Here is a 21355-nt window from a genome sequence, read left to right as displayed (position 1 = left end):
TCCGGGTCCATCCGTGCCTCTGCCCCCGCACCCATCAATAAATGCCCGGATTCTTTCCACCCGGACAACGTCCCTCCCTCCCACTGGGGCACATCCAGCACACCCTGCTGGGCTCTGGGGGGCTGTGGCAGAGGGAGACCCCCGGGGCCCTGCCAGGCTCTGCCACCTGGAATTGTCCCTGGTGGCACCGGGGGCTCCAGGAGCTGCCACCTCCAACATTCCAGAGCCTGGAGGGGCCGGCAAAGGGAACAGACTCCAGCAGGGACACCCCGGCCCAGCGGAGCCCCCAGGGCTTTGGGGGGGGGGGGCAGGGATACCCCTGGGGGACAGAAAGGGATGCCCAGGGCAGGGGGGGAAAGGGGGAACCCCCAAAGGGTCCCGGTGGGGGGCACTGGGGACACGGGGAGCAACTGAGGGGGAATGAAACCCCTCAGAGGAGCCACTGGGGGGTCACAGGAGGGAAACGGGGATTAATGAGGATACAGGGGTCACTCGAGGTCATTTGGGGTCACTCGAGGTCATTTGAGGCCCTCACCGGGGTTACCTGAGGTCACAGGGGTTACTTGAGGTCATTGGAGTATTTTTTAATTGATCATGGGGTTACTTGAGGTCATTTGAGGCCCTGAATGGGGTTACTTGAGGTCACAGGGGTTACTTGAGGTCATTGGAGTATTTTTTATTTGATCCAGGGGTTACTTGAGGTCATTTGGGGCCCTGACTGGGGTTACTTGAGGTCATAGGGGTTACTTGAGGTCATTTGAGGCCCTGACTGGGGTTACTTGAGGTCATTGGGGTCACTTGAGGTCATTTGAGGCCCTGAATGGGGTTACTTGAGGTCATAGGGGTTACTTGAGGTCACAGGGGTTACTTGAGGTCATTGGAGTATTTTTTATTTGATCCAGGGGTTACTTGAGGTCATTTGGGGCCCTGACTGGGGTTACTTGAGGTCATTTGGGGTTACTTGAGGTCATTTGGGGTTACTTGAGGTCATTTGAGGCCCTGACTGGGGTTACTTGAGGTCATAGGGGTTACTTGAGGTCATTGGAGTACTTTTTAATTGATCCAGGGGTTACTTGAGGTCATTTGAGGCCCTGATTGGGGTTACTTGAGGTCACAGGGGTTATTCGAGGTCATATGGGGTTACTCGAGGTTTTTTGAGTCCCTGATTGGGGTTACTTGAAGTCATTTGGGGTTACTTGAGGTCATTGGAGTGATTTTTATTCGATCCAGGGGTCACTTGGGGCCATTTGGGGCCCTGAGAGTTGGTCAAGGGGTCAGACAAGGGCACCAGTGAGATCTGCAGGAATTCCCCTTGTAACCAGCCCGGATCTCAGGGATCAACATTCCCGGGGCTCCTGCCCGGCCCCGGCCCTGTTCTCTGCCCCAGCAGCACCAGGAACCACTGGGGGCGTGGGCTGAGCTTTGGGCTGGGTGGGAGCGCGGGGAGGGAAGTGTGGGGCTCCTTCTGGAGGGGAAAATTATTGTATTATATTGTATTATATTATATCATATTATATTGTATTATATTGTATTGTATTATAGTGTATTATATTGTATTATATTGTAATATATTATATTGAATTGTATTGTATTGTATTATATATACATATAATATATATAATATATATAGTGATTTTTATGTATATATGATTATATATAATCATTATATATTATTGTATTATAGTACTACATTATATTACATTATATTACATTGTATAACATTATATTATATTATGATTTATATACATATAATATATATAATATATATAACATGTATCATGATTTTTATATATATATATGATTATATATAATCATTATATAATATTATATTGTATTATACTATATAATATAATATAATATAATATAATATAATATTATATTACATTATATTATATTACATTATATTACATTATATTACAGTATATTACAGTATATTATAATTTATATACATATAATATTTATATAATATATAGCATACATAATGATTTTTATATATATAATGATTATATATAAACATTATATAATATTATATTGTATTATAGTATTATATTATACTATATTACATTTTATTATATTACTATTATATTATGTTTTATAAATATTACATATTAAGATACAATAATAATATATAAACAATATCATTATATATTATTAATATATTGTATACAAATAATATTACATTATTATGCATCATATATTAATATTATATATTATTATATGTTATTACTATATTAATTATATTCATTATATTATAGATTAATTATATTAATATATTATTATAATAATATATAGATGATAGTATATATAATTTTTATATTAATATATTAAAATATTAATTATATTATGATATATTATATTATAATGTATTCTATGTATATATACTATTATATATGATAATATTCATAATATATAACTCATATTATTATTTTATATTATTAATATATTAATATGTAATATATAGCAATTATATTATATTATATTATATTATATTATATTATATTATATTATATTATATTATTATCAGCCTTTTGTTTCCCCACGATGGAATTGATGTTTGGGAGACAAAGGCAGAGCAGCAGATTTGGGAACGATGGTGGGGTTCCAGAGCAGAGCTGGAATTGGGGTGTTCATTTCCCTGGTTCCATCTTCTATCAGAAGCGCTGGGTCGGGGCTGCCTGAGAAGCCTTTAAAATCGAGGGGAAGAAAATTCCCGTGGAGAGATCCATGCCAGGGAACTGAGGTCAGTTTTTGGGATGGGAATGGGTTTCCTATCCCGTGTTCCAGTGACTCCAGCAGGCCCGGGAGCCCTCCCTGGCATTCGTGGTCTCAGCATCCTGGGCTGGCAGCAGGAGCACATTTGGCTTCGCCCTCTTTGCATCTTCAAAATGGGAAAAAAAGGGGGAAAAATTGGGGGCAAATGGGGAAAAAATTGGGGGGGAAAATGGGGGCGGAAAGGGGGAGAAGAACGAGGGGCATAAAAAGGGGGGGGAAGGGAGAAAAAAGAAAAAGGTGAAAATGGGGAACAAGGGGGATAAATGGGAGGGAAATGGACAAAAGAGGGGGAAATGGGGAAAAAAGCGGGGGGGGGGGAAATGGAAAAAAATGGGAGAGACGTGTCTAGAGAGCAGCGCATTTCCTGGGAAGTGCTGAGCGGCCCTGAGAAAGGAATCACGAGGTGGGGGCAGGTCCTGGTCCCGAAAAGTTCGGGAATGCCGAGACAGGCTGGAGCGGGGTGGACACAAACTCCCTTTTGAGGCTCCCCACCGCCTTCCACAGGGCGGGGATTTGAAGGAATGGGATCACCCCTCTGCCCAGGAGCGATGCTCTGCCGCGGTGGGGTTCCTGCAGCTTTCATCCCGCCCCATTTCCCACCCGAGCCTCGCCACGGGTCTTCCCTGGTGTCCTGCTTTGAAGGACGCCTGTCCGCCCTCCTGGGAACCTTCCTGCCGTGGCAAATACCCCCACCCCCCCCCTTCCCTCCGTGTCGTTGTAACTTTGGAATTACGGCGCTTCCAGGGAATGGTTTGGGAAAAGGAGTAAGAGAATACGTAACGAGAAAAACAACACCGGCAAAGGCAAACAGAATCCCAACAGCCGCCTTTTCCCAGCCGGGCAATTCCCCCTTCGGCGCGGCCGTGGGAGCAGCGGGATGACCGCGTGGGTGTGGGGTTTTGGGTTAAAGAGGAGAAAAAAAACCCCGAAAAAGCGGCAGAAAACAACGGGGTGCGGGCAGCTCCGGGAGGAGGGAGGAGGAGGAGGAGAGCGGGGATTGTTTGGGGTTTCCGCGGCTCTCACCTGCCCCGTGCCGTGTCCTGGGGGGGCAGCGGCAGCCGGGAGAGGCTCCCTCCCAGTGGGGTCGGGGGTTGGAATGTGCCAGTTCAAGGGTCGCTCTTGGGAGCAGAGGCTCACCCACGGTGGGAGAAGCAGTGAAGGACAGGACTCCGCGGTGGCAGCAGCAATCCCACACCAAACCCACACCTGTCCCCTCTCCGGTCCCCATGAGAGCCGAGCCCCGCCCCTGACCCCAGCCCAGCCCCCCAGATCTGTGCATTTCCCCAGAGAAACCCCCCAGCCACCAAACTCACCCCCAGCTCTGCAGCAGCTGCACCCCCTCCTCCCCATCCCGGCCGCAGCTTTGGTCCCTTAAGCACCGTCGTTCCCATCTTTTAGGTAGCAAACGGGAGAAAAATTCCCTGGGAGAAAGAAACAACAACAGCAAAAGAAGGATAAAACCTAACCTTCCACACCTGTCTGTCCCTAACGAGCTGGGGATTGGCACAGGTGGGATCCCACTGCCTTTGGCACTGAGGACATGGCAGCACCAAAACGGTGGCAGCAAACCCATCTGAGTTAAGAGACAAAGCTCCGAGGAAGCCATCCAGATGGCCTTTGGAACAGGGATTAATTTGCAATTTAACATCACTTTCGTACCAGCCCTGGCAGTGCCTGCTCGGGCCCAGCCCCACTCGAACGCAGCCCCATCCCCGGCTGCCCCTGAGCAGAATGAAGAGTCTGGAAATAAACTTCCCTTTAAACCCCCTCCATGTTTGCCACAGCCACGGGTCACCTCTGCTTCGGTGTCTGTGCTCTGTGAATTCCAAACCCAAATCATTCCTGCCCTGGCTGCCACAGGATTTTCATCTTCTTTACTTGGCTTTGGAGAGATTTTGTGGTGCCATTTTTGGATTTTACCAAGCCCCTACGAGTGCTGATTCCATCTCTAATTTGGCCTCAGTAATCCAGGCCCAGCAGGCCAGGCTGATGGGAAAAGGATAACACAGTGCTCAGAATGAAAATAACAACAATAATCATCGACAGTAATAACAATAATCATCAAAAACCAGCCAGGACTCCGCAAAGGAGGAGCGTTTGCACTGAGGAAGGGTGGATTCCTCACTGGGAATAGTGGAGCTGGTAAAAAGTCTGGAGTTTAGTGGATAAAGTGCCAACTGTTCATTTTAAGCAGGGTTTAAGTGCTGGGCGCTCTGGGCTGGTTGGGCTGGGCCCAGGTGTGAGGATGCTGGAGGAGCAGAGCTGGGAGCAGCTCCAAGGGCCAAGCTGGGCAGCCCTGGAGGCTCCTGTCTGGAGCTCCTAAATCACCACAGCTCCTAAAACACTGCAAATCCATGGTTAAATCCAGCAGATGGGAATTGCTCATCCAGAAAAATCAGAAATTCATTTTCATGGAGACTGGGAAGCCAAAACTCAGCATTTAGGAGTAAACGTGGGGGCTGTGGCTTTAACGAGCCTTTGGGGGGTCAAACTGCTACGGAATATCCCAGGATCATGGAACATCCTGAGCTGGAAGGGATCCACAAGGATCACCCCAGATCCAGGTCTGCACTGGCAGGATCCCAGCTCTGGCATTGGAAGGGCTCCAGGAGTGCAGGAAAATCCCCCCTGCTCCTTATTTTTGGGGGTTTCCACGTCCTGAATCCCGTGCTGGCAGCAGAGCTCTGTCCCGGGGATTTTTGTGCAGGAATTCCCCTCGATCCCGCCCAGGCTCATCAATCAGCGATGATTCCCAATTTTCCTTTGTTTGGACTGATGCAATCTCTGAAATGTTATCAATCAGGAGAGAGCAGTTATCTTATTCCCCAGGCACCACTCAGGACTAATTAAAGCCCGCAATTAACTAGAGCAAGCCCATGAGGAGCTGCAAGGCAGCGGGAACGCCGTTCCTGGACAATGGGAAGAGCATTTCCCACTGGATTTGCAACCTGAGGGCTGAGCAGGGGACGATAAAAAATGCTATTTTTTCACCCTTTTCTCTCCACCATAAAGACTTCATATTTAAATATGATGATTAATTTTTCTCTAGATGAATTCTGGCTCAAAGTTCCGCTGGTTTTCCGAAAGCACCAGGCCTGCCCTACCCAGTGCTGGACACACTCAATTATTCCAGGGATTTTTCTCCCAACAGCACTGAAAACCCCCAAATCTTTTATGAACCACCCATTACCATTCCCCTCTGGATAATCCATCACACTCCCTCACAAAGCTTTGGAGTTTCAGCTCCTGTAATCCCGGTGCTCCTGCAGAAAAAGGCTGGAAAGGCCATTTAAACAACTTAAGTCGTGTCTGTAGGAAGCAGGATGGGATTTGGGAGTTTTCCCATTCGTTCCTCCTTCAGGTTGATGGATGCAATGCCTGGATTTGATTTAAGCTCTGTGGGAGTTGGGACTGGGTTTTTAAGGAGCAAGGGCAGCTCCCTGGAAAGAAAAACGGATTTTCCAAGGGTTCCACTCGTCTTGCACAGCACAAGGACGCTCAAAATAAATTTTGGAGAGAAACGAGGAGCTGACATCCATAATTCACTGCAAGGGCTGTTGGTTCGTGCTCTGGGAAGCCTCTGGAATGGAAGAAAAAGCACTGGGAAGCTTTAAATGGAGCAAAATCCCCAATAAAATCGGGAAGGGGAAGAACAACTCGAGAGGAGTTGGGCAGCGTGGCTGATTAGGGATAATAAAGGGGAGGGAATGACAGCAGCCAGTTTAGGGAGAAATTAATGGGAATCTGCACAATTCCTGCTGCTTTTCCTAGGAAAGATGTGCTCGGGATTGGGAGGGGGGGTTGGTGCCTTAAATTTTTGGGGTTTAGAACACAGGCATTGGAAATGCATCAGTGTGTCAAAAAACGTGGAGTTTACAGCTGGACCAATAAATATTTCGCAGCCTGGACCAGGAACAGTATCCAGGGAAATGCCTCTAAATCAGCCATGGAATGAGAAGAATAATTAAGCAATATTTACTTGCAGTTAGATCCAAACATCTTTTTTTTTATGCTGAGATTCATTAAATTCCCAGATTCCCTCGTAGTCCCTGAATATATTAACCACAGGAATTCATTTTCTCCAGCAGCTCATTAAGGGCCCCAAATACTGCAGATCCCACTGGAATCAGTTATTCCTCACCTTGCACTGGAAATCTTTCCATGCACATCCCTCGGGCCCAGCTCCCACATGGAGCAGGCCACGGCCAAAGCCACTTCCCGTGAATTCCAGGGGATTTATAGCAGAGCAAATTCTTTTGGGGACGTTGGGCTTTATGAATTAACCAGGTAGGACTGAAGGGGGAATTTCCCAGCAGCAAAATGAGGTTGCCAGGATGTACAGCTGCATCCAAAGCCATCTCCAGGTGTTTCCATGCCTAAATCCAGCATTTTCCAAGTGTTTCCACGTGGTTTTACTTTAAAATAATTGAATCATTTAGAACTCTTGAAATGGTACCGTTTGAAAGTAAACTGGTAAATTACTAAAATAACAATTTAAATTATTAAAATAACAATTAATAAAATTCCATTCCAATGCACAGGTGCTTTTATCTGGTGCTGAAATGGGGAATTCTCCGTTTTCATCCAGACTGGGAATCCAAGGCCTGGAAGTGGTGAATGCTGGGAAAGCTGGGATGGGGTCTCTGCTGCCTGGGCCCATCGTGTCCTATCAGGGAAGGTGAGGTTCCTATGGAGCCCCTGACCCCTCAGTCCCATGGAAAACCTGGAGATGGGGTCTCCGTCTTATCCTAGAGTCATGGAATGGTTTGGGGTAGAAGGAATCTTAAATCCCATCCCATTCCATCCCCTGCTGTTGGGGACACCTTCCACTGTCCCAGGCTGCTCCAAGCCCCAATGTCCAGCCTGGCCTTGGACACTGCCAGGGATCCAGGGGCAGCCACAGCTGCTCTGGGCACCCTGAGCCAGGGCCTGCCCACCCTCCCAGGGAACGATTCCTTCCCCTTATCCCATGTAAATCCCACCTCCACACACAGGTGAGGCTCCCTGGCCTGCAGTTCCCTGGGTTTTCCTTTCTTCCCCTTTTAAGAGCAGGAATGATGTTTTCCCATCTTCATGACTTCTGGAAAACTCCATTTTAGGCTTCAAATTGCAAAGAATCCGAGGTTCCTACAGATGCCCCACAAGGAGCCACACCCAGGATTCCATTTTCTCTTGGATAAATCCATCTGGAAGCAGCTGAGTGCGGGCAGGATGAGACAACTCCAGCTTAGTCCCATATTTGAGCGAGGCAGATCAATAACTGCATTCTTAAACATCTGGGAGTCTGTTCCTTGAAATCCGAGGGAGGCTGGGGGAGCCATCTGGGAGCTTTTGTTCAGCTGGAGCATCCAGGAGTGGGAATCCCAAACAGAGGCAGCTCTGAAAGATTGATGGAATTCTCCAGCAAGAGTTTCCACGCTAATGAGCTCCCCAGGGAGGGTGGGCTGGAGCAGAGGGAGCCAGCTCGGCTCTTCCTTCCCATTGGCATTCCGGGAGTGCAGAGCTCCAGATCCCGAGCCAGAGCTGATCTCCATAAATGATTAACCTGCTGTTTATAGGGGCCGGTTTTCCCGTGGGTCTGGTCAGCCTTGCAGGGCTCAGAAAATCAGGTTTTAGTGCCAGACTCCTCACTAGGCCCAGTTTTAGTCCAAAGCCTTGAATAGCCCAGCACCTGGGCTTGGTTTGGTGACGGTGTCATGGTGCAACACCCACAGCACGTCCTGATGGAACACAAGGAGCTTAGGCCTGGCCTAAGGACACACAAAGACTGGTTTAAAACCCCTTTGATAGGGGACAGATGTGCCCTGGGCGTGGCTCAGGGGGAGCTGCAGGTGTGCTCTGGAGAACAGGGGCAGGATGGGACCAGGAGTTGGGAATGTTGAGGAGCATCATGGTCTGGCTGGAGCACTGCATTCCAGAGGGACCATCCTGCCCCAGAGGGACCACCCTGTTCCAGATGGATCCCCTCGCTCCAGAGGGACCATCCTGTCCCAGAGGGACCACCCTGTTCCAGAGGGACCATCCTGCCCCAGAGGGATCCCCTCGCTCCAGAGGGACCATCCTGCCCCAGAGGGACCATCCTGTCCCAAAGGGACCTCCCTGCTTTGTCTGGACCACCCCACCCCTGACCAGACCCTGAGGGCTGAATCACCACAGCTCCTAACACACAGCAAATCCATGGTTAAATCCAGCAGATGGGAATTGCTCCTCTGGAAAAATCTGGGTAAACCACCCGGGCCCTGCTGAAATTCCACGCTGGGATGTGTGGGGCTGGCTGGGTAATGGGTGCAGCTCCGAGATCACACTGCAATCCCAGATCCCACTAATTAGTAGGGTGAGAAAAATTACCCCGATAGCTTTGTTGATTTAATTCCTGATTTAATTCCTGGGTTTAAGGCTGTTTCCAGGAGGGTTCACAGGCAATTCTGGGAATGCAGGAGCTCCTGGGTTTTTGCTGCCTTAAAATCTGCTGGCTGGGCAGGGAGTGCTCATTATTCAAGAATCCAGTGGGAATTAACAGCTTGGATACAGGAACATGCCCAGATCCTGCTTTCCCAGCCAGAGCTCTTCATGTCCTTCCTGCTCTCCTGAGGAGCAGGAACAGCTCCTCTCCCTCTCCATCTGCTGGCCCAAGGCCATCCACCAAGTCCTTGCCATGGGATCAACTCCTGGGAGCACAGGGAAGGACAACCCAGGCTCCTGGGAAGGGCAGAGAGGGTTTTCCCACATGGAGAAATCAGGGAGAGGAGCTGGAGCTCAGGAGACCAAATAATTCCCTGGAAAACTGGGGTTTGGAGGTGTGAGGGAGCACCAAGAGTTGTTTTTTTCCTCCAGGCATCAGATTTGGGAACGAGCAGGAGAATGTGCTGCCCAGTACTGGAGCCATCAATCTTTCCAGCTTTATTTTGGGCTCAAAAATCAGGAATTTTGGCACACACATGTGGCTTTGGTGTGGCACTGTGGGACTCCAAACTCCTTTGGAAAAGGCTTGGAGATGTGGTACAGGAGATGGATTTTTCCCTTTTTTTCCCTTGGAGATAATGTGGCAACTTAACTCTGCAGAATCTGTGGGGCCTCCAGGGCAGAGTGAGGCAGTGTGGAGCCTTTGGAAAATCCAGGTTTCCCAGGAATTCTGTTTTGTCTCCCTTCAAACAAACCGGGTGTTCGAAGAAATCAGCATCTTCATTTCTGACAAAGAGCAGCTCTCAGGCTTCCTATGCTGGAATAGGTGGATGTTTATTCCCTGGATGACACAGTCATGGAATCAAAAAGACTCCAAGAAACTGGTTTTGTTGGAAGTAGAAAGGACAATCATTGTCCTGGTCCCTGAGGGGTTTGGAATGTGCAAAAACCACCCAGGAGCCCAGGGAGGGGTGGAGGGAGAGCAGAGGGTGGCAGAGGCTTCGTTCTGCATCCCATGGAGCTGAGCTGTTCCCAGGAATTAGCTCCTCCTTCCCAGAGCTATAATTAGCTGCTTCTGACTTCCACTGTCCCGCAGTTAATTTTAATTTCTGATAAAAAGTGGATCATAAAAATGGGATCTTTTCCTGGTGCTGCACTATCATCTCACAGACAGAGTGACTCGGATCATCCGTTGTTCCCAGATATCCAGTGCCCCCTTTCCTAACCAGGAAAATCCACATCTCTTCTGTGATCTCACCCAGCACAGGCTGAAGCTGCCACCTGAGGTCTTGTGGAGTTTTCTTTTGGTGCCAAACCCATTTGGGATCCCATTTTTGGGAGCGGGCAGCAGCTTTTGTCCATAGGATACTGGGAGGATTTGGATTTTGGGATCCCACCAGCCCATCCTGGGGACAGGAAGGATCCAGCAGCTCCCAGGTCCCAGCTTTGGGCAGTTTAGTTCACCCACTCCAGGTCTGGAGGAACAAAAATCATCACAAAATTTGGGGCTGATGTCCAGGTAAAAGCTCACTTCCCTAAGGACCCACACGGTTTTTCCATGGCAAAGCCAAGGGAAAGCCCTCTTCCCTCCCTGCACACGGATTCCTGCCAGAGATGGCTCCTCCCTGGGAAGCAGATGGTGCAGGGTTGCTGTCTGCTTTGCTATTTCTTTCTCCTTCTAAATTGTTTTTGTTTCATCCTGGGAAAAAGGGGTTGGGAATAAAGCCTGGTTAACCCCAAATCCTTCTCCCAGAGGGTGTAAAACCGGTGGGGAGGGGACACAGGGGGGGTTGCAGCTCTCCCAAAGACCTTTTTTCCTGTCTTTTTCTCCACAAGAAAACGATAAAGATGGTATTTGAGATCTTGGTAAGACACTTGGCTCAAGGAGCAGCTCTGCAGTGATCTAATTTGAGGGGAAAATTAAACTCGTGTGTCCCCAGTGTTGTCCAGGCTGGACACACAGATTTTCATGGACATGATTCAGCGTTGGTACAAAACCTGGAAAGCAGAAGGGGAGCCAAAGGCTGAACTGGGAAACCGTGGAATCCCAGACTGGTTTGGGTTGGGAGGGACCTTACAGCCCATCCAGTGCCACCCCTGCCAGGTGACACCCTGCAGGGACACCTTCCACTGTCCCAGGCTGCTCCAAGCCCCAGCCTGGCCTTGGGCACTGCCAGGCTGCCCCTGGAGCAAAGGAAGGGGAGGGGGGCGTGGGTGAGACATTCCCTGAGCTTCCCAGGGACAGGATTCCAGGGGAAGGTGTGGAATCCATGGCAGGGGGTGGAAGGAGATGAGCTTTAAGGTCCCTCCAACCCAAACCAGTCCATGATTCCTTGATAAATGCCCACATTCCCTGATGGGAAATGCAGGTGGGCAGTGCCAGCCAGGGAGGAATTTTGGGCCAATTTCCAGCTTCTCTTTTGGAGCTGGGATGTGGTGGGTTGGCTCCTCAACCACCAGCAGGAACCCTCCTCCTTCCTGGGGCATGGACTCGGCTGCAGCCGAGTGCCAGCAGGAATTTCCCCATGGAAAGGGCAGGCAAGCCTTGGAAGGGGCTCCCAGGGAGCTTTGGAGTGCCCATCCCTGGAGGTGCCCAAGGACATGGCACTCGGTGACAAGGTGGGGATGGGGCACAGGTTGGACTCGCTGACCCTGGGGGGCTTTTCCAGCCTTGCTGATCCTGGAATTCTGTCCATGGGGAAGAAATCTGAAATCCTGAGCAGGACCCATGGTGCTCACCAAACCCAGCCACATTCCCAGGGCTGGGATAGCTGGGATTGTGCAGCTCTGGAGCCCTGCTGAACTTCCATGGGCACAGCTGGGCACATCTGGGCACAGCTGGCACCTCCTGGCTGCTTCTCCGGCGGGGCTGGAGCTGAGCCTGGCGAGGAACCACCTGTGGGAGCATCGCTGGTGTTAAGGACGGCTCTGCTTCCAAATATCCCAAATATTTTGCTTTTGTCAGGAGCTCCTTGGCCTTCCCGGGATTGCTGTGGCACCGATGAATTCCTGTTTCCTGCTCCTGTGTGATTCCCTTCCCACTGAGGGCTGATTTAGCCACGGGAGGGGAACCAGCACTGAAACCCCCTCTGGTGATTCAGCTTTGCCTGACTCCTCGTTTTCCTCGTGGGCTGAAGGAAATCCAGCCCAGATTTGCAGGAATCCCCTTCCCAGTTTGGAAAGCTGGAATTATTTGGAGCTCTGTTTACAGGGACTGAACTCGTAACCTCATTTTCAATAAATAATTACACAATATAAGCAAATAATGATGGAGTAAAAGAGGCTGAATTCACTCATTCGCTGCCAGTTTAAGCCACGCTCTGTGGAGTTTTTTGGGATTTTTTTATCCCTTTTCATGCCAAAAAAGTGTTGATTTACAAATTTTCCCTGAGCTGACATTCCCTTTGCATAGAGGGCTGGAAAATATCCAAACACATCCCTGAGCCCTGCTGGAGCTGGGGTTCAGGAGGAAGCCCCCAAATTCAATATATTTAAATTATTTATCTTATTAAATTACATTGTTACATGTCTTTAAACTATTTTATTTTATATTTTAAAACTAAATCTATTTTAAAATATTAAATATATATTCCCTACCAGCATTTAAAACCCCCAAATTTTTGCATTTGCTATAAATTCAGATTTAAACCCTTTCCAAGTGATCCTGGTTGTTTTTCTGAGCCTTACAGAGCCTTTTGGCCTATGAAAAGTTGGCAATTATTACTATTTGGGATTATTATTCATTTTCCTTTTATTGCCTGCCAAAGCAGAAATCTTTGCACAAGTCCAGGCTCAGAGCACTTTCACCACGTGCTTGAAATCATCGGAATCAACTCTGGAAAATGGATTTTTGGCAATGCTGGGAAAAACCCCTTAAGGGTTTTGTTGGTGTGCCTGAAGAGCATCATAAACCCCAGAGAAGCCTCTTGGATGCAGATTTGGGATTGGAGTTGTGCATAATAAAATTCCCACCGAGGAGCTGATGGAATGGCCTGGCTGGGGTTTGTGCTGACACCTCTGTCTGTTCATAGAAAATAGGAAATAAAATAAAGAGAAATTAAAATAAAGATAGGAAATAAAATCTAGAAAATAGAATAGATAAAATATAGAATATCTAAAACGGAATGTGTAAAATACAGATTCTGTAAAATATAGAATATCTAAAATAGAATCTGTAAAATATAGATTCTATAAAATATAGAATATCTAAAATACAGGATCTATAAAATAGAGATCTATAAAATAGAATATCTAAAATACAGAATCTATAAAATATAGAATCTATAAAATATAGAATATATAAAATACAGAATATATAGAATACGGAATATATAAAATAGAGATCTATAAAAGAGAATATCCAAAATATAGAATCTATAAATTAGAATCTGTAAAATATAGAATATCTAAAATAGAATCTATACAGTACAGAATCCATAAAACAGAATCTCTAACAGGGACTCTCTGGCTGATGCGTTTCTGTGTGTGCTGCACACACCCACCCCGCCATTCCCTCTCGGACCCAGCGCCGTTCCTCCCTGGATTCCCTATAAAACGCTCATTGCCGGCTCCGAACCCGCCCGTAAATCCAAGTTTCCCTCATTCCCGTGGCTGCGCGGCTCGGGATGACAGCGGATCCATCCCCGCGCTGGAGCCGTGCCAGAAGTTTCCCATCTCGCTGTCTGTGGGCTGCTCGCTCCCGCTCTGGCTCTTCCCATTTTTCCCCCTCTCTCTGAGGTTTTCCTGGTGCCGACAGAGTGAGCTCAACTCCGAGGGTTGCAGCTTCCCCGGCTCCTGCTGTTCCAGGGGAGCCAGCGCCGGCAGGAGCCGCGTTCCTGCCTCTTTTTCCTGGGAAACTTCGCCATGCGGCTGGTAAGGGATTGCATTCCCTAAAGAATGCCCCGACCTCCCTCTCGGGCAGCTCTGGGATGGAGCAGCTCCCTCGGGAATGGTGAAGGGAAGGGATGCCGGGGCTGTGGGCTGCCCGCCGGGACGTGGATGATGCTGTGTGTGACTCGCCAGCCGGGGAGGCGCGGGCAGATTTCCTTAGGGAATCTGGGATCCAGCAGCACTTTTGCCTCGGGAGAAGGAGCCTGGAGCAAACGCGATGCTGTTCCTGCCGTGCTGGAAGTTTATTAAGGGAATTTAAGGCTGGGTTCTGTTGTCGGCTCGGGAAGGGGGGGAACAGCTCCGGGGGATAACAATTCCAAACAGTGCTTGGAAAAGATGCCTGAGGATTCCCAGGGCTCTGCCGAGCGGTGGCCGGGCTCCGTGGCAGAATTTCCCTGGATTTCACAGCCTTTTTTCTTTGGGCTGTGCAATTCCTGGGGGTGGGGGAAACGTGGCTGTGCGTCCTGGGGGGAACGGCCCGCGGCTCTGAGCCTCGGGATTCCGCAGGGATCTCAGCTCCTGGCGATCCGAGCCCTGGAATAGCCGGCGGATCGATGCAGGGCTGCTGGAGCCGAGAGTTCAGCTGTTTGTCAGCACGGGAAAGCTCCCGGCGCTGCCGGCTCAGCGCTGGATCCCGATGAAGTCATCCCGGGAATGCTGCGGGACCAGTGCGGGCTCTGGCGGCGGGCAGAGGGCTCAGATGATTCCTCCGTGCGGGACTGATTGTTTATTTTCGGCGCTCCTGCCGGAGCCGCTGTAGCAAGGCCGGCTGGATTGGGCATCCAGGCTCTCTCCCAGCACGCTGGAGCTGTGCTTCCCTCGGGAGGAGATTCCACAGGGTGGTTCCTTCCATCCCAAACTCCATCCCCCGTGCACAGACAGCCCACGGGGCTTTTCCAAAGCTCATTCCAAGGCTATCCGCCAGGATGTGATGGATGGGAGTGACCGTGTACAGACACCAGAGGGTGGAAATAAAACAGAGGGAGACACTCGGAGGCAACACAGGGAAGTGGGAATGGTTCCTCAGGCATTCCAAGGGCAGGGAGCCGACCCTCAGGCGAGGATCCATCCTGCACATCCCATTCCTCACTGGAGGAGGAGGCTGAACACGTTGGGATTGATGGATCCTGCACGGCTCCGAGTTCCAGAGTGGGTGGCTGGAAATCAGCAAATACTGGATTCCCGTTTCTCCCACGCTGGGATCAATCCCAGCTTCTCTGTTTTCCAGGACAACTTGTCAGACAATGGAAACTCACTGGTTAAATTGCACAGGGGAAAAAAGGCTGCATTGGGAATATCGCACTTACCTGGAGCTGAATAAATTTGGATTGCCTTTGCTGGCTCGAGGTTTACAGCTTCCCAAAAGGCTGGAGAAGCTCTACAGGAGTCTTAGGAATAAAATAAATCCAGAAGAATTTCTCTGAGCTGGAGGTGCTGGGATTCACCTCATGCTCCCAGTGCAGCACTGTCAAACCTCTGGAATTGTGTCCAGTTATGCTTTCCCTGAGCATTCCAAAGCACAGACAGAACTGGAGTCCTTTACCTGCTTTAAATCTCTTAAAACTCGGATTTTCTGTCACTTGAGGCTCCTGCAGGTTCCTGCTCTGGCCATTTGGGGATTCCTGGAATCCCAATAGAACCAGGGAGACTCTTTCTGTGCCCAAAGGCTAAGGCCTGGCTTTGTGTGCAAAAGCCTGCTCAGACCTGAAATACAGGGAGATCAAATGCCAGGGAACGTTGGTACTTCCAGCAATTTCCCTGGATGCCCAAGAAAACATGAGAAGAAATGACAAACTGGTTGGGATGAGCCCTCTGAAGGGAAAGGTTTCCTGTTTCAGGGGAGCCCTGGCTCTCAGTGCCCCGATTCCAGCTGGGAAAACTCAGCAAAGCCAATATTCCACATTTCCTACAGCTGGGAAACCTGATTGCAGCATCCTGGAGCAGCGGGATGCAGGTGGGCAGGAGAAGTGGGACACCTCCAGGTGTTGTCCCAGATTTCTGTGCTGTCCCCTGACCACAGGGCCCGGGACCTGAGTTCAAACTCACTTGTTTACAACAGGCTGGAGAGTAAATACAGTAAATACAGTAAAATCAGCCAGAGGAAACATGGAAATGTCTCCTGGAACAAGGATCTTGTCTGGGGTTTAACTGGAGTTTGGGCAGCTCTGCTCATCCCGAGTTTTCAGCAGAGTCTTGATATGGGGACATTTCCATTTAGCAAGGTCAGAGCCTTTGAAGGGTCTAAAAAGTGGTTTTGAGGAAAAAATGGTGCTGGGAGAACATCCATGAGGAAAAGAAATGCTCAGCTCTTCTCCTCTGTGAGATCTGGAGACTGAGCTGGGACAATCCCACATTTAAGGGGATGTCAAGGGGGTGGAAACAGAGCTGGTCCCAGACTGGAAACAGGAAAACTGTGGGAAAATGGGAATTTGAGAACCAACCTGACACTGAACTGGGCCAGTGAACCTGACTGGATGATCCAGGCTGAGCTGCTGGGAACAAAGCAGAGAGGAGCTCCCATCCCTTGGGAATGGGTGATGATTTCCCAGGCAGTTCTGATGGATTTAGGAACACCTGGAAGGGAGAGGCTTCAAAGTGCAGGTGGAGACGGGGTTTGACCTCATCGCAGTCAGTCCCCCCTGGTCAGGAGGGCTCAGAGGAGCCAGTCCCTGGTGCTGAAAGTGAAACATCTGTCATTCCATAAATGGGAAAGGATCAGGAATATAAACCACTCTCCCATGTGAAACTCCAGCTTTCAAAGATGGGAATTACCTGGAATTATTTCTTGGGGTAGACAGAGATCTGATGAATGAGGTGCTGAAGGTGGTTATGCTGAATATAGGGAATTTTTCCTGTTGGAGGGGCTTTTTTTGCCATGGGAAATGGTTTTTTATGGTTATTTTGACACAAAATAACCCCTCCAGGGAGCCAAAGGAAGTTTTACTCCTTGAGCCCTGAAAAAAAGCTGTGCCAAGCTCTGTGCCCAAATGTCTCTGGCACATCTTGGACTAGGGACTGGCTTCCTTCTTCTTTTATTGAAAAAAAATCTCTATTCCTTTTTCTGTGGCAAGAGAAATCCCTGGTGAACCTCGGAGTTCTTTCCAGACTCCAACGAGGTGTTTAAGTGGGGCTGTTAAACGGGAAGTGTTTCAAACACCCATAAAATGTGGGTGTTTAATGGGACTGTTGATGCAATTCCAGCATCAGAGATGCCGGGTGGCCAATTTTTGGTTGTGGGAATTACAAGGCATTCCCATAGGCAGGACAGCTATGCCATAAGAATGTTTTGAGGAGCTCCTTAGGGAAAGGTGGATCAATCTGCAAGAAACTGAAAGACACCTTGAATTTTCTAAGGAATAAAACCAGACCCTTTTGTAGGGTTTTTTCTGTACTAGCTTTGTTGAAGGAATAGAAACACCTTTGTACAATGCTGGAATACAAAAAAGATGGAATCTCCTGCATTTTACAGCTCTGCTCTCACTCTGAGAATGATCAGGAGTGAGGGAAATCCTTTTGGAGTGACCATTTCCCCTCCGTTCCCACAAATCCTACCCTACATCGATCGGTGATAACGAGTCCTGGCTCGGGCGTGTTAATTAAGAACACCCTGTTTATCCTTGATAAGCATGAAGCCCATCAGGGCCTGCCCCCATCTCCTGCAGCCGCTCCTCACATTTCCTGGCACGGATTTTCCCATCCATTCCTGTGGCACCGGGGGCAGCTGGCCTTGATCTTCCTTCTGCCATCCTGGGCGGGTTTGGCTCGCTTGGTTCCCAAAGGCTGCACATCCACATCCCGATATCCAGGCAGGGAATTCGTTTGCACGCCGTGGATGGCTCAGCCACCCCTCAGCCACTGGCATTTTGTCCCTGCTTTGGAATATTATTTCCATGTATTAAAAAGCAGTTGGAGAACGCTCAGCTTGGTGCCTCTGAAAGCAACGCGGAGCAGCTGCTTTCGGAAAGGCACAGACGAGGGTCTTTTATTAATAATTAATTTCCTGGTAATCCTCTGAATTCCTTCAATTATCAAGTATTTAAAGTGGTTTTTATGTGCTGATAACTGAATGAATGAGAGGCATGGGGCGTTTCTCCAGGTGACTGAATTTCAGGCCGATTTTAAATCCTCTCCCATCTTGTTCTCCCTCTCCACAAAACATCCCGAGCTTTTATCCCATCCCTTTCCCTCCTTCCATGAGGAATCCGATGAGGCCAGTGGTGCCTGATGGGAGTTTTCCATCGGACGGTGACATTGTTGTGGTGGTCATCGATTGGAATCCTGATGGAAAATGTCCACTTGCAAAGGGGGAGGTGCTGAAGGAATCTGGGAATGCTGGTGGGGTTTAAGTTCAGCCTAAAGGCGGGAAGGTGTCTGTGTAAGCCCCTCTCAGGTCTATTTTAGGTCAGCATTTCAGCAGCTGCTTTGTGTCAGACTCCTCATCCCAAAGTTCTCCCAAAACTGGGATTGACCTAAAAATAAAGACCCAAACTGGGTGAAATTAAAATTAAACCAGAGTGTTCAAACTGTGATACATCCCAGCAAAAGGAGCCTGAATTATCCATTTACAGCTGCCCATGGAAAATGATCCTTATAATTCAGAGTGGGAACAAAGCACAAGTCATGGTAAAGGGATTGTGAGTTTGGGCAAACTCATCTTCCATGGAAGAAGGGAAAGCGAGGGAATCTCTCCCTTAGCACAGGAAACAGCAGCAAATGGATGTCACTGGAGCTGGGAATTTCATGGTGCTGTGCAAACTAAAAGCTCCTTTCTCCTCAGGTTTAGGATTTGAAGGAAGGATCCTGAGCATTGTAATTAAAAGTGGAGCAGAACCCTGAGGGTGATGGATGGGATGATTTTTCTGGGGTTTTCCCCTGGCAGAAAGTCAATGGGAATTCACCATCGGGACAGAGCAAACACATCCACACAGGGCTGGGGGAGGGAGTTGCACTGGGAGCAGCCTGTGAATATTCCAGTGCAAATTTTCATTGAAAATAAGGCCTTAATTGTGGGAATTTCACAGTCACTTCATGAGGGGATGGATGTGCTCCCTCCCTGGGGATGAAGTGGCCTCAGGCTTGTGGGGCCTGTCACAACCCCACAAATAACAGAATTAAGGAACTCAGCAGGTGACATTCCTAAACACGAGTTCTGACAGCGGAAATGGGGCTCAGGGAGCCCAAAGCAGCGACAGCATGAACCCTCCTCTGACGGGGAGAGAGGGCTGCAAACGCTTGGTGCAGAAATTAGAAGGCATTAATTGACATGTACGAGGCAGAAATGTTTGAAGACATCGGCTTGCTCGGAGTGCTGACAGACAAAACCAGCACTTTTGGAGTTTATTGCTGTTTTCAGCCTCCCAGCTGGCTGCAGACTGTAGGGTTTGGGTCCATTGTGCCTCTCCCGGTGCCAAATGAACAAAGGAATGCTCAGTCTTGGCCAGCCCCAGTGCAGTGCACGTGCCAAGGGTGGGAACGGCTCCTCTGTGCCACCAAAGTGCTGGAAGCAAGGCAAGATGTGGGGAATGTGTGTGTTTTAGTTGGATTATTTTGGGATTCAGGCTCCTGTTCTGGGGCTCTCTGTCAGAGGGATCCGTTTGCACTCTGTGTTTGCCAGCACATTTCTGCTCTGAGTCTTTCACCTCTCAGCTGTTCCCAGGCGTATTTTGGGGCAGAAATTCGTGTTTGGTCTAAACTGGAGCCTCTGGAAGGGGAATAATCCATGTTTGACAGGAAGCTCCTGTTTGGAGGGGTTGCATGGACACAGGTCTCAGATCAGTGTGTGCTGTGGATCCCAAAGAGGTGATTCCTGCTCTCAGCCCGGCTTCTGGGATGGGGAGGTCAGGAAAAAAGAGATTCACTTTGACCATGGATTTGTTTCAACCTTCTTGGAACACCCCCAAAGTTATATTTGTCCTTGTGGGAAAACCCCACTGTGTCACCAGGAGCTCTCCTTCTCACTCTGGAGCAGCCACTGAGCTGCTGGAGTTCCCTGGAATGGTGCTGTTTGGGGCACATTCCACTGGGAATTATTATTTCCATGAGGAAATATTTCTGATTTCAGCCCTTCCCCCTGCCCTGTGCCGTGGCTGAGCCTGGGTTTTCCAGAGACACCTGCAACTCCCGGGCACTGCCCGGCCCTGGCTGTGAGGAGCTGGAAATCAAAGCCCGCGGTGTGCTGTGCTGTAATTTATGCCAGGAAGCAGATTTAAATTATGCAAATTGCTGTCTGCACTGGATCTGCCATCTGGAAAAAGTTCTGCGTGCAAAAATCTGTCGGGGCAAGGCGAGGGACGAGGGATCATTGGGAAGGGAGGAGAGCTGATGGAATAAAAACAAGCTGCTGCTGGAAAATTGATTCCCGTGCTCCAGTCCAGTGGCAAAGCTGCAGTTCCACAGGAGCCAGATCAACATAGCAGGGATGAAATAATTGTTTAAAGCTGCTTTGCAGCTGGAAGAATTCCTTGTTATCCAGGAGAGATAAAATGCAGGTTAGGCGGGAAAGGAGGAGCCCAAGGGAAGGGTGGCACTTCCAGAGCTGGAGGTGGGCAGGGGTCAGCAATGAAAGGGAGGAGCTGACAGAGGAGATGTGGCCTGGAAATTTTGGGGCACAGGATAATCCTGGAGCCATCCAATGTGAAATATTCCTGTAATAAATGGGAATTTGAGAGGTTGAAGGATGCAGGATCTGCTGCCTCTCTAGTGATGGATCTCAGGGAAAGGTTCTTCCCCCAGAGGGTGCTGGGCACTGCCCAGGCTCCCCAGGGGATGGGCACGGCCCCAAGGCTGCCAGAGCTTCAGGAGCGTTGGGAAAGTGCTGCCAGGGATGCCCAGGGTGGGATTTGGGGTGTCTGTGCAGGGCGAGGGGCTGGACTGGATGATCCTTGGGGCTCAGGAGATCCCAGGATTCTTTATGATCTGTCGGAGCAGACTTGTGTGACTCCTTCTCTCCCAGAACCAGAGCTTCTGTGGCAGGAGGAATGGACACCTTGGAGTTGCATCACCTCCTGGGGTGAGTTTTCTGGGCAATCCCTCCCTTTATGAGCAGGAATTGCCTTCCCTTGTGTCCCCAGGATGTCCCCAGGTAAAACTCCGCAGAGCCCTCTCCAGAAATCAGCGCTGGTGGGGGTCAAGGACTTGTGGAACTCCTTGGAAAGGCAGAGGTTGCTTCTTGACACCCTCACAAATAGAAAGCCTCTTGGCTTTCCCGTGCCCGCCCAGCCCTTTCTGCGCCCCTCGGTTCGGGGGCAGCAGCGGCGCCGTGTCCTCGCCAGCAGAGCAGCACGGCGGGGCT

This window comes from Aphelocoma coerulescens, chromosome 9 (genome assembly GCF_041296385.1).
Source record: "Aphelocoma coerulescens isolate FSJ_1873_10779 chromosome 9, UR_Acoe_1.0, whole genome shotgun sequence".
Classification (NCBI taxonomy): domain Eukaryota; kingdom Metazoa; phylum Chordata; class Aves; order Passeriformes; family Corvidae; genus Aphelocoma; species Aphelocoma coerulescens.
Note: the sequence above shows the minus strand (reverse complement) of the source record.